Source organism: Alosa pseudoharengus, unplaced genomic scaffold (genome assembly GCF_046254945.1).
Source record: "Alosa pseudoharengus isolate Yale_2024_CS ecotype anadromous, Long Island Sound unplaced genomic scaffold, YU_APseudo_1.1 YU_APseudo_1.1_scf_13, whole genome shotgun sequence".
Taxonomy (NCBI): Eukaryota; Metazoa; Chordata; class Actinopteri; order Clupeiformes; family Clupeidae; genus Alosa; species Alosa pseudoharengus.
The window spans coordinates 25,520,962-25,531,577 of NW_027468598.1; the positions used below are offsets into that span (position 1 = coordinate 25,520,962).

General features: G+C 45.0%; 1 pseudogene; it reads right to left on the reverse strand.

The window, feature by feature from the left end:
- Nucleotides 1-1,302: 1,302 nt before the first annotated feature.
- Nucleotides 1,303-4,834, reverse strand: LOC143121211 (uncharacterized; annotated as a pseudogene).
- Nucleotides 4,835-10,616: the final 5,782 nt, after the last annotated feature.

Consider the following 10,616-nt stretch of genomic DNA (forward strand, 5'->3'; position numbering starts at 1 on the left):
GCAGGCCCATTGGGTGTCATCATAATCATAATATATATATTAACCTGAGAAATTTCAGACCACTTATTTTAAGCAAAGAACATTTCTGATACACTTTTTGGTTGGCCAGATGGTGGCGCTATGTTAGGCATGAAAATTACACATGTGAATATCATCACAATAATGATATCCAAAATGTTTGTAAACTTTCAGATCAATCACTTAAGGCATTGTCCATTTCTGGCACATTTCCTACTTGGCCAGGTGGTGGCGCTATGCCAGGCAGGCCCATTGGGTGTCTGGATATTATCATAATCATGATATCTATTAACCTGAGAAGTTTCAGACCATTCATTCAATGCACTGTGATTTATGACACATTTCCTGTTTATGTGGTGAGATATTAAAATCATATCAAATATATTACAACATTCAAAAATCCATTCACAATTTAACATCAGCGCCATCTTGGCATAATGTTTGCCAAATTTCAAATAAATGTGACAAACCGTCTAGGAGGAGTATGTTCAAATTGATCATGTGATATCAGTGTAATTGTCATTCTTTCTGTTGCCAGTTGATGGCACAATGCCAAACATGCATTATGGGCATGTGAATACCATCATTAACATGGTATAAAATGACCTGTGAAATTTAAAACATTTCAACCTATGCATGGTGAATCATTACACATTTATTGTTTATGTGGAAGGGCATTAAAATTAATAGTTTCGCCATTTCGTCAAATTGCAACGTATCAAAAAAATTAGACACAATTTAGAATCAGGGACATCTTGGCATCATGTATACCAACTTTGACATGAATCGGATCAACTGTCTAGGAGGAGTATGTTAAAATTGATCATGTCCACAACGCACAAAATCTTAATTACCTCACTTCCTGTGGGCGTGGCTAATGGCATGTTAATACAAAAGTTGTTTGTTTTTGGGAGTTACATACACCCACCAAATTTGGTGTGTGTATCTAAAACTATATGCCAACCACAAGTCACTGTGATGTAAGGGGGCGCTATGGAGTTCCTGGGCAACGCCCGGTGCCAAGCTTTTATCCCTGTCTATTCACTGTACCACTTGATGTGTGTGCCAAATTTCCTGCGTTTTCACCCATGGGAAGCACCTCTTTTGGGATCACAATTCAGCACAAATTTCATCACATATTAGTCTGCACAAAATCCCAAATACCTCACTTCCTGTTGGGCGTGGCTAAGGCATTGTACATAGGAAAGTTGTTCATCTCGGGGATATCGGGGATATCTTCAGTTATGTATCCTGGGATCATTGGGTGTTTCGGGTCTCGCAAAATCATACACCCTCGCCCAGTTGACCCAGCCGGGGTTGATCAAGCCCCGACTTGCGTCCCAGTAGCAGACCACGGATCAGTCCTCTTAATCCAAAGCCACCTTGTGGCTTGTTCTGTGGCTTCGCTTGCAGATTGAATGGCCCTCTTCTTGGCCACTCCTGTCACACCCAACCGACTGAGGACTTTGCAAAGTGAACGTCCTGCAAAGCCTCTACAGCCGACTTCTATAGGCTCATAGAAGGTTTTCCAGCCTCTCTCCCTACACTCCTCCACCAGTTCCTGGTACTTAGCGCGTTTCCTCTCATTGGTTTCCTCAATACGCTCTTCCCAGGGCACCGTAAGTTCCAGCATGATCAGGTGTTTGGAAGCCTCGGAGGTAACTATCATGTCTGGGCGGAGACTTGTTGCTGTAATATGCTGAGGGAACCTCAGCTGTTTCCCCAGGTCGACCTGCAGCTGCTTTGTGGAGGAGGCCTGTTGTTAATTGTGGGCGCGCCAGGGGTTTCTCTCCAGCTTTTATGAAGGGGACTGCCTTCTTTGGAGCATAATGGTGTTTGCTGGTGCTGATGGCTGAGGCTACGCTCTCAGCAATTGCCTTAAGCACCTGGTCGTGGCGCCAACGATAGCGACCATCAGCCAGAGCCTTTGGGCAGCTGCTGAGGAGATGTTCCAAAGAGCCTCTTCCAGAGCAAAGAAGGCGGGAAGGTGTCTCGCTCTTCCCCCAGTCATGGAGGTTCGCTGGGCTTGGCAGGGCACCGTAGGCGGCTTGTACCAGGAAACGGACACGATGGAAATCTGCCTGCAAGATGTTTGCCCAGGTGATCCTGTGCTGCAGTGTACTCTCCCACCTTGTCCACACCCCCTGCTGCCTGAGTCCCACAGCCCTGCTCACTCGCTCTTCCTCCACGCCTGCTCGGACCTCCTCTTGGAGTAGATGGTGTCTTTCCTTGTCACGGGCCTGGCTGACCAGAGATTTCGGGATGTAACCCAAGCCCACTCTGCCTGTTGCCACAGTGCCAACCAATGCCTTTTGTCTCAGGCGTGACTCTGCCACCTCTACTGCTTTCCCAGCCTTCCACTTCCTTCCTGTCCTCACCTCAATGCCGGCTGATGACACCTTGCAGTCTCTGGAATCCTTGTACTGTAGGACTTCTCTGGTGCGTGCCACCATGAATTCTTCAGTGAGGCCACTGAAGGGCAGCTGCAGGATGTTACTTGTCCCATACAGTGCAGCGCTGGTGAGACTGCATGGAAGCCCCAGCCATTTCCGAAGAAAGCCACTGATCTTCCTTTCTAGGGACTTAACTGTTGTCATTGGGACTGCATAGACCAGCAGGGGCCACAGGACTCGGGGCAGGATGGAATGCTGGTAGATCCAGGCTTTAAATCTACCAGGCAGACCGGACTTGTCAACCTTGGTGAGCCAAGCTCCAAGTTCTTTGTTGGACTTCTGGATGGCGGCAGAGTCTTTCAGGCTGGAGTCAAAGAGCTTCCCCAAACTCTTGACGGGTTGCTCTGTGATGATTGGGATGTGAAGGAAATAATTCTGTATTCATATTTTATGTGAACAGTTTAATGATTCAAGTCTTTATGACTTGAATACTGTGTAGTTCTTATGGTCATTTGTGATTTTGTACCCATGTGTACCCTGTGTGTGTCTTTGGTCTGTATGCAAGCATCCTTTGTTTATCCTTGAATTCAGTGAAAGCCTGTCTATAGCCTCTTGCCTATCACCAGGTGTGAAATGTTAATGTTTGTAGAACCGCATGTGTCCAGGCCTCTGAAGGACTTCCCAGGAAAGGGGGTAGTTTTAATTAAAAGACACTAGAAGCTGGCCAGATGTCACCCAAAAGGCCACATCCCCCACACACCACACCTTTACCTTGCATATTCATACCAGTAGGTCACTCCCTCTCTTTGTGTGTAACTTTAAATATGGTCTCTGTTAGTCAGAGAAGTCAGAGAAATACTGAGAACATCTGGTGGAAACCCATGATGGGGTGACCCAAACATGTACCTCTCTCCCTTGAGGGCCACTGGCCCCTCATTGAAAAGAATAAAGCCTGGATCCTGATATTGCATCGTCCTGATTAAGTCTCAAGAGAAATATGGTAGTAAAAAATATACTATCAGATGACAGTTCCTGAGATGGAAAAACGGAACTTGTCAATCACTTTCCCCTTCTTCAGCACCATGGACCTTGACTTGGAGGGCTTAAAACTCATCCTTGCCCAGGTGATGAGTCTCTCAAGACCTTGTAGGATCCACCTGCTCCCTGGGACCGATGTTGTTGTGATGGTCAGGTCATCCATATAGGCTCTTATAGGGGGCTGTCGTACGCCTGACTTGGTTAGGGGTCCCCTACATTCCACCTCGGCTGACTTCACCACCATGTTCATGGCAAGAGCGAAAAGAATAACAGAGATGGTACAGCCTGTTATTATTCCTTTTCCAATGCGATGCCAGTCTGATGTTACTGACCCAAAAGTGACCCGCATCCTAAAATTATTATAATAATCCAGAATCAGATACTTGATCTTACTGGGAACATGATGGAGGTGTAGAGCGAGCTCGACCAGTTTGTGCGGTATGGACCCATAGGCGTTGGCCAGGTCCAACCACAAGACAGCTAGGTCGCCTCTGTTCTCATGGGCCTCTCTGATGAGCTGTGTAACTACACCAGTGTGTTCCATACAGCCAGGAGCTCCAGGAATCCCCCCTTCTGCACTGAGGGGTCGATGTAGTTGTTCTTGAGGAGAAACTCTGTCAGTCTTCATGAGACGATGCTGAAAAACACCTTCCCTTCAACACTCAGTAGTGAGATGGTTCGAAACTGGTTGATGTTTTTTGAGTTCTCCTCTTTGGGGATCCACACTCCCTCAGCCCACCTCCACTGGTCAGCAACTCTTCCTCTTCGCCAAATCACCTTCAAGATCTTCCACAGGTGCCGGAGAAGCTCTGGGCAGCGCTTGTAGACCAAATAAGGTACTCCACTGGGGCCTGGAGTAGATGCTGAGCGAGCTGCCTTAATGATCTCCTCAACATCCTTCAGACTTGGCTCCCTTAGGTTGAACTCTGTTGTTGGGGGGACCGGGGCTGATGAGCGCTTTGTTGGGCTCCAGCTCTTGCTCTCTAAATTGATCGCTCACTGTGTCCTGGAGGAAGCGATTCACTTCCTCTGTTGAGCACTCAAGCCGGCCACTGCGATTGTCCCCGAGCAGTTGTTTTGTGAAGCCAAACGGGATTGGCGATGAAGGCCGCTCACTTCCTGGCTCTCTCTCTTCCCCGTCTCCGGTGCCACTCTGCTCTGCGGAGGATCATCAGCTTCTTCCGCAGGATGTTTTGCAGCTCTGCTAATGGTCACACCTCCTCAGCAGTAGCTTTCTTGTACTGTTTCTTGAGGGTACAAAGTTCCTGACGCAGGTGATGTATCTTGGTGGCCCTGCGGTTCATGGTGTAGGAGGGGGGCTTGGTTTTTCCCTTCTCTACCTGCCCAAATCTTTCTGAGGCGTAGCTGAAGATGATGGTCATCATCGTTTGGAGTCGGCTGTCAGCATCTCCTTTGGCTGTTGCTTGGATGATGTTGGACACATCCTCGTCAAACTGCAGCCACTCACTCCGTTTGCTGGCTGGGGGCCATTTGATCCGCTGCTGCGGAACTACTCTGCTGGGATTGGGAGGCTCTGGTACGTGGAGGGACTGGGCTCTGTGGGTTGCCTCCTGGCCGGGCTCCTCCTGCGTCTCACCAGGTGCAGGACCTGTGCGTTGCACCTCACTCTCCCGCTCCAAACATTTTATTCTGGCCTGATGGATTCTTAGGCCACGATGATTCTTGCACAGTTTTCCGCAAATGCATGTCACATTCGTCGTCTGTCCGTTTGCATGGGTTGTTAACCTTTGGTCCGTCCGATTGGAAATATCATCCTCCCCCCCTCTCGGGATCTTCTGGGGGTATCTCTCAGTAGGGCTTTCCGTAGCTTGTTTTTTCTCGCGAAAGACACAGGCTGGGGTGCTAACCCATACTGTCCCAGGTGCCGTCTTTCCGTGCCGTCAACTGTCTCTCCAGTAGTCGACCAAACTATTCTTGGTTGTCACCTAGTCTATTCCTAGGGGCCACTGGCTGAGCCAGACATAAACTATGCAAGAAACATCTCATGGATGCACTGGGACGCATCTTCAGTGATGTATACAAACGTATTAAAGTTAACTATCTAAATGGTCTATCATTGGGTTATGCTGTGCTAAAAAAAATTCCATCATGGGGACATGTAATATATAATATATAACAATATATTCTATTCTATTAATTGAAGATACAAATATATACTCATCCAAAACAATTCCCCCCACAATAACTTATACTATCTATGGCCATCTATTTTGGTAGCTGTTAAAATATTTTTTCTGAGCTGGCAAAGAGTTTAATAAAGACTAACCTTAATCTAAACTATTGCCTAATGTCTTTAAAAAACTGGCTTGCTGGTTAAGCCAGCTATCTACCAATGAGGTAGTCTCTATAGACCTCTGAAGTTCGCCTACAAAAAGGAACCAAAGCTGCCATCTTTGCCCATATAAGGAGATCCGGGTGTTAATTGAAACTACTTAAAGGAACACGCCACCCAAAATCAGTAGTGATATATGTTCTTACCGTAACTTTCACAAGTTGAGTCGTACCTCTCCCGCGTCGGTAGGTGCACTCAAACGCTCTGTCGCGCGGCGCGAATGTGTTAGCATGTTGCTATGCTAGCGGGCTCTGCCGTGGCCGTAGAGAGAGGCACATAGCAGTATTCAAACACCTCCACGTTTTACCTACTTAAATACAGTTGCACGAGTAGTTGATGAAAAATGTTAGGGCACACAACATGAAACGTGACGATTTTCCAAGCGAATAAACATGAGAACTACAATGTGTGGCGCAATAGCACTTGGGAGTACTTCGACCTAGCGTGGTAATATTATTAACACCTAATTGTAGATCCTATCCACCACAGAGTTTAGAATCCATGCTGGATCGACCCTCAGCCTCTCCCTCCCCTCTGAGCGAGAAAGGCACACACACTAGAGATGCGCTGATGGGCTATTATTTCAACCATAACTGCATAGCAAAACGTATCATCCATCAGCCATCCATCAGCACCAAAGTTTGTTGACCAATTTTCAAAACGGATGCAGCGCTGCTGACGTGAGGCTAGAAAGCCCTTGCCTGTTCTAGAAAGACTGATCTAATGCAGCAAATATAATAAAAGGCAAAAGTCGTACATTGGCTAGGCCTATCCCCAGAATATCAGCAGCAAACTCAGTCTCTGTCGCGCAAAACAGTCTCCAAATAAAACGCACATCGGCCTGTTGCCTATTCTGCTAGCTTGTGACAATATATCGTCCAAAATGCTTGATTGCATTGCATTCTCCACATTTTTAGCTACATTTTCATGTACCACATCAGCATTTTTGTTCAGTGAATCTTTTGTAAATTGCTTTACAATTACCGTCGGGCCCTTGTCAGCAGACTTCGGCTTGCCTCTTGCCATATTCACTCCTTGTCTTCCGATGTCATTTCTGAGTCATCTACAGATGTTCACCTCCCTAAATAGAACCAACTTCAACCTGTGTTATATCCTAGATGAGACTGCCTGGGTTATTTTGTTTAGATATTAGCCTATATATAAAACACATAATTGTAGCCTACCAGGCATTTAAAAGAGAGACAGAGAGTGATATGACTAAGAAATGACATCGGGCGATGGCAGTGCGAGATGTTCAGAACGTAAGAGCTAAAACTTCTACAAACTCACTAACATCCACAGCGGAAAAAGAAGGTAAGAAAAATAGTCGGAAAACTTAGATGTTGTGTTGCCCCCTGCAGGTAACCCCCAGAACCTAGTCAACGTCAGCCGTTTCTCAGACGTAACCCCAGGCCTAAGCAGTTAAAACCTACGATACCTCCCTGGAGGTCATTGTAGATGGCAGGGACCTACTGTCGAGTGCAGTCGCACGACTTCCCTCTGCGGCGCAGATAACCTAAAACCCCTATTAGTAAATATCCCCCTTGGAAGTTGATCAGCCTTCCGTGGTGGATTTTATTGAGATGTTTATGAAATAAGGAGCGACTACGCCTAGGTCTCGAACAGTTGGCTAACGTGCGAAGATGTTTGACCCTAGAGGTTATCTAGAGACACAGGTTATAGGCTACTTCTTGCTCAGGTTTTATAAGGATGGAGATTTAGTTACCGTCCAGCAGCACCTAAGTCCAACTAACCCAAGTCTTAGAAAGAGCAGATGAATAACCACAGAAGAGACAAGTTATCTTACCCTCCTGCTGGAATTCGTAGAAAGACCAAGAAAAGACAAAAATACTGCTTGAAGAATTAGATGCCAAGGTTAAATAAGTTCTTTACTTTTCAGCACTTTGGTGATGATAACAAAATGCGGCGTAATATCCACTTACAGGTTACAAAGGTGTAGAAAATATAAAAAGAGTAAATCCACAAAATAGGAAAATAGTAAATCCACAAATGGAGAAGAGATTAGGCCTACAATAAAAATGGTAAATCCACAAAATAGGGAAATAGTAAATCTACAAATGGAGAAAAAGGTATATAAGAAAAAAGAGTAAGTCCTCAAAAAAGGGAAAAATCCATCTGATTGTCTTCTGCAGTCACTCTCTGTCGGAGTAGCAGGTCTGATATCTGCAACAGGTTCCACGGAGTTTCGGTCCGCGACTCAGCCTGGCACGACGTCCAACACTTTGCTTCTCAACGAATTTCGGAGGACGAATTCTAACAACCGCACGCGACATCATAAAGCAAAAACCCAAAGAGTTGAAGGAAGGAAAAAAAAGAAGCAGCCCCGATCATTTGGTTTGACCCCTATTTATACTAGGTAGACTTGTCCTCCCCCACACATTCCTAAGGCAAATCAATCTTTCCCACGACAGTTTAGAACCTTCTAGTAGGTTCCCACGAGGGCTGGGAATATTCTCACGGTAGCTGGGAATATAGCTGGGAATATTCTCACAATAGCTAATACATTCTAGAAGTCACTGATCTTAACCAACAATTTAAGATGACACGCATTCACATCCTTCTCCGGGTTACATTTTGGAGATGATACATTACATTCAGGTTTACAGATAGTTTCCAGAGGTTACACAAACAGTTTACATTCAATGGCATTTTTAACCATGTGACACATTACATTTAGCAACATACACTTTTACAGTCATCAAGAGAGATCGGTTACATTCTTACAGGTTACAAACACTTATGGCATTATAATGCAATCTGAATACATTCATTTGAACAGTTTAAGGCACTTTACTCATTTCACAGTTTTGAGACATACAATTCTTTTACATACATAACTCCCTAGACTTCACAAAGTCATGCTACTAAAATACTTGTAATGATACATTTCATTCATCGCACTTTATTATTTATTATGAGGCCATTGTTTGCAGTTATGGTTCATTTTCCATTCTTTTATTCACATTCAATAATCATCAACTATTTCTGAGGTCAGGGTGATCTGGTTTAATAATCCTGCACATTGTTCAACATCTGCTTTAACACATTCATTCACTTCCACGCTTTCAGGTGATCTTAATTCAAGAGTATGTTGCAAGGTCATTGGTTTAACATTACGATTCAACTCCTGGTCAGTTTCTTTCCTAATTTGTCTAATCATATTTTCTAGATCAGAGAGATTACCTTGATAGCTAGCGCTGAATCTAGCCTTTCTGCGTTTTCGCCTTGTAAGACGTATTGGTTTTGTGCTACCGCTCTGTGGTCCATACGGTCGGTGTCCTGGGAACACGTCAATGTGTAAGGCAAGCAAGCAAGTTTGGCGGTTGTTACTAAAAATGTGAACATGCACGTTGCATTGTTGTGCGGTGGACTTTCAGAATGAATGGAGTCGGAGTTTCTTTAATATCGAGGCGTCATATTTGTCCGATGGCCTGCTATAAAATGAATTGCGATGTCTGTCTGAAAAAGACGCGCTCGTGCAGTCAAAATGAATGGGAGTCTTCAGAACAGGCTTGTCAGTCAACCTGACATAACAGTGTGTAAAGTAGCCTATAATGTGAATGACTTGTTATTTTATCAAGGATTTCTTTCTTTTTGCAAAAAATAAAGTACAATAGGCATTAATTAGTAGGCCAGGAGCATGCTGAAATTATGTGGCAAATTGCGTTTTTTATTACAATGATAAAATTGTAAAAGGACGTGACCGAAGCTGAGGCAAGCCAGGCAATAGGCCTATAGGCCCGACGGTAATTGTAAAGCAATTTACAAAAGATTCACTGAACAAAAATGTTGATGTGGTACATGAAAATGTAGCTAAAAATGTAGAATGCAATGCAATCAAGCATTTTGGACGATATATTGTCACAAGCTGGCAGAATAGGCAACAGGCCGATGTGCGTTTTATTTGGAGACTGTTTTGCGCGACAGAGACTGAGTTTGCTGCTGATATTCTGGGGATAGGCCTAGCCAATGTACGACTTTTGCCTTTTATTATATTTGCTGCATTAGATCAGTCTTTCTAGAACAGGCAAGGGCTTTCTAGCCTCACGTCAGCAGCGCTGCATCATATAGCCTACATTAAAACAACCAGCGGATGGTGGGCAGGTGCCGTTTTGAAAATTGGTCAACAAACTTTGGTGCTGATGGATGGCTGATGGATGATACGTTTTGCTATGCAGTTATGGTTGAAATAATAGCCCATCAGCGCATCTCTAGTGTGTGTGCCTCTCTCGCTCAGAGGGGAGGGAGAGGCTGAGGGTCGATCCAGCATGGATTCTAAACTCTGTGGTGGATAGGATCTACAATTAGGTGTTAATAATATTACCACGCTAGGTCGAAGTACTCCCAAGTGCTATTGCGCCACACATTGTAGTTCTCATGTTTATTCGCTTGGAAAATCGTCACGTTTCATGTTGTGTGCCCTAACATTTTTCATCAACTACTCGTGCAACTGTATTTAAGTAGGTAAAACGTGGAGGTGTTTGAATACTGCTATGTGCCTCTCTCTACGGCCACGGCAGAGCCCGCTAGCATAGCAACATGCTAACACATTCGCGCCGCGCGACAGAGCGTTTGAGTGCACCTACCGACGCGGGAGAGGTACGACTCAACTTGTGAAAGTTACGGTAAGAACATATATCACTACTGATTTTGGGTGGCGTGTTCCTTTAAGGCAAGTTGCATTGTAAGTTAGCTCTGGGGTAGCAAAGATCAAAGTGTGTCGTCTTCACGTACCGAAGATCACAGGATCCACTCGAAGGCAGAGGACAAAACTGTGTAGAGCAAAATGTCTG